Below are 3824 nucleotides of genomic sequence, written 5' to 3'. Positions count from 1 at the left end.
GGAGAATTAGGAGTGCAGTGTGTAGCCAGAATGCAGCTTTAGATTAACTGACCGGGAAGTGAACTAATGATTATAGAAAATAAAATGCAGTAATGCTTATTCTAGGAGACATTGGTAGTTAATGATTGCTGGGGAAGGGGAGTCATATTCTGCAGCTGTGTGGCCATTGCTTCTTGCTTATACTCTGTTCAATTATGCTCCTACCCATGTAAGCAATTCCCATTAAACTTGATAAGGCACACATACATTCACACGCACATGCACACACACATGCAGACCCACACAGGTTGGGGATTGAAAGTAGGAGAGGACTTGTTTAGAAGAATACAGAGGGTAATGAGTGTCTATTATATTCACATGTAAAGCTATCAAAGAATAAAAGCATGTGAATGGTTTACAAAGAACCTTTTCTTCCATCACTGTACAATCTCAGTTCCCCATGATCCTGGCATTATCTCCTTTTGGGTAACAAGAAAGCTAAGGTCAGATGGGCTGGACATTTTCTGTGTTGCACAGCTCTTAGATGACAGTGTGCAGCCTTTAGTCTGGCTGTACAAACGTCAGGTTCAGGCCATACCTTGTGATCACTGCCTCCACCCATGGGCAATGTTTGAGTCACTGAAAACCATCTATGTCCCAGTCCTCCAATGCAGAGTTGCCATGCCAGCTGTTTCCAGCTCCTTTCAATGCTGTGAACTCTTAGGGAGGAGCCCAAGCATACCTCATATCAGGAGAGCCTGTAGTACGCCAGACCTGTATAGTCTAGGCTGGCTTTCTCTCTGTCTTTTGCCTAACAAAATGAAAATCCACCAGACAATGGAAAACATGGAGGACAAGGAGAGCTTCTGCACCATATAGACTCCAGATGTGAGCTAAGATGTGGCTGTGCAGCATCTGGAGGAGGGACTCAGAAAGCCCTAGTCTTTCTCTTGTATTGACATCCCTGACTGTCTTTTTTTTTTCATTGACTATATTCTTCATTTGCATTTCAAATGTTATACCCTTTCTCAGTCGCCCCCCAGAAAACCCCCAACCCATCCTCCTACCCCCTGCCTCCAAGAAGATGCCCCTCTACCCAACCCACTCCCACCTACCCGCCCCCCTCGATTTCCCTGGGCTGGGGCATCTATGAAGCCTTCATAGGACCAAGGACCTCTCCCCCCAACTGATGCCTGATAAGGCATTCTTCTACTTCTCTTTTGGCAGAAACTATGTGTACCCCTTGGTTGATGGCTTAGACCCTGGGAGCCCTGGGAGCCCTGGGGCATCTGATTGGCGGACATCGTCAATCTTCCCATGGGGCTGCAAACCCTTTCAGCTCCTCCGGACCATCCTCCAAGACCTCCACTGGGGACACAGTGCTCAGTCCAGTGATTGGCTGCTAGTATCTGCTTCTGTATCTGTAAGGCTCTGGCAGGGCCCCTCCGGAGACAACCATAACAGACTCCTTTCAACACACACTTCTTGTCATCCATAATAGTGTCGGGGTTTGGTGACTATCCTACCCGGGGATTCATTCCTGACTGCCTTTAATGCCTTCCTGAAAATGACAAAATAAACAGTCCCAGGGTTAGGCTATGTCAAATGAAGTTCCTGTGGCCCATGGTACAGGTTGCCCTATCTTAGCCACCTTAGCCCTAGAAAAGGGGTGCTATGGCTTAGACATGAAATGTCCTCTATGGGCATATGTGTTGGAACAAATTTACCCAGCTCATGATACTGTTTTAGAAGGTTTTGGAGCCATTTGTATATCGGACCTACTTGGGTGTTCTAAAGTCGCAGATAAGTATGGGCCTTGAAGACTATGTAATAGCACCTCTCTAGTCTGTTTCTATACTTCCTGGTAAATGGCATGTAAGAAGCCACTGTTTTATGTTTCTTCTTCCATGGCTATGAGACCCATTCTCATGCTTCTGTGTCTTCCCTGTCATGACAGACTGTATCTCCTGAGCCAAGTGCCACAATAAATCACTCTTTCTTTAAGAGTTGCTTTTGATTTGTATTTGTTAGCAATAGTAAGAAACGTAGTTAATACAGAGGGACTCTGTTGCCACACCAAGCTAGATATCCCGGAATCAAACTTTTAAATATTCTAACTCCAAACTCCAAATTAAGTTCAGGCTCTACAGGACAGAATCTGTGGCTTCCCCACTATGAGGTTGAAGAATGGCATACTTCATAGCCATGCCCTCCTCCCTCACAGAGCTTTCTCTCCTCCCTCACAGAGCTTGCCCTCCTCCCTCACAGAGCTTTCTCTCCTCCCTCACAGAGCTTGCCCTCCTCCCTCACAGAGCTTGCCCTCCTCCCTCACAGAGCTTGCCCTCCTCCCTCACAGAGCTTTCCCTCCTCCCTCACAGAGCTTTCCCTCCTTCCTCACAGAGCTTTCCCTCCTCCCTCACAGAGCTTGCCCTCCTCCCTCACAGAGCTTTCCCTCCTCCCTCACAGAGCTTGCCCTCCTCCCTCACAGAGCTTTCTGAACACAGTACCCTTAGACCTAGGGTTGTCTTTGCATGCTATAATGGTATGCTCTGTTTCTGTTTCAATTCCTTTTGCATTGAAAATATTGATATACACTTTGAAAAATAAAGAAATAAGTAAACTTGCATTTTCTTCTGTGTCTTCTGCCCATTCCCATTTCTAGTCAAATAATTATTATTGTATTGTCAAGGTTCATAACATTTATATTCCACTCTGTTACCATAATGGTCTTTTGTGATTTCTCTATGGTTTGGCTGTAAACTTTTAAACCCAATAAAAATACCATTTCTATGCTTTATGTGAGTATTCACTGCAAAAGTGAGCAGGACAGTGAAGTGTGCAGGGAAGGAGTGTGTCATGAAGTCTTGCTTGCTCAAAAGGAGTATTCTAGACACTGGAGGCTGTGGTTTTTTTCATGATGCTGATTCATTGCCAGAAGCCATTTCTTCCAAAGTCTACTCTCGGAATGTTTTAGAGTACCCAGTTCAAGGTGGTTAGTACTGAACATATATCACCATACTTCAATATTAGAACCGTTTTAGTTCCCTAAAAGAAAACACTGTCACTCCTCAGTCCTTCCTCCACACAGCCCCTGGTAACTATGTGCTTGCTGTCTCTGGGAATTTGTCTACTCTGGACATTTCATATAAACAAAATCATTCAATATGTGTGTCTGGTTTTGCCCACATAAGATGTCTTCAAGGTTTATCTGTCATTGCATGTTCTTCTTTCTTGTTTATAGCTGTATCTTATTCCGTTTTATGGATATACCATATTTTAATTACCCATTCATTTAAATTATTTTCTCACTCTGACAAGAAGACCTTAAAGTGAGTTATTGTTTATTTTGCTCTTAGTTTCAGAGGGTACTATCCACCTTGGCAGAGGAAGCAACTCGATCCAACAACTTGGTCCACAGCTTGGTGGGCCAGGAAGGAGAGAGTGACAGAGAGAGAGAGAGAGAGAGAGAGAGAGAGAGAGAGAGAGAGAGAGAGAGAGAGAGAGAGAGAGAGAGAGAAGCAAAGACAGATAGAAACCGTGACAGAAAGACAGAGATGGAAACAGACAGACAGATTAACCTTCTCTAGAAACATGACCATGTCTAGAAACATCCCAATGTGGTACGTCTGAATTTCTTAGGAGATTCTAAATTGGTCAAGTTGAAACGAATTGGTTTAGCCATCACTTCATCATTTATTCACAGATTTTTGTTTCCATCTATCTTAGGGTTTCTATTGCTGTGATGAAACATCATAACTAAGACAAGTTGGGGAAGAAAGGGTTTATTCAGTTTGTGCTTCCCCATCACAGTTCATCCTCAAAGGACATCAAGACAGGGATTTAAA

The sequence above is a fragment of the Apodemus sylvaticus genome, chromosome 3 (genome assembly GCF_947179515.1).
Source record: "Apodemus sylvaticus chromosome 3, mApoSyl1.1, whole genome shotgun sequence".
Lineage (NCBI taxonomy): Eukaryota > Metazoa > Chordata > Mammalia > Rodentia > Muridae > Apodemus > Apodemus sylvaticus.
Note: the sequence above shows the minus strand (reverse complement) of the source record.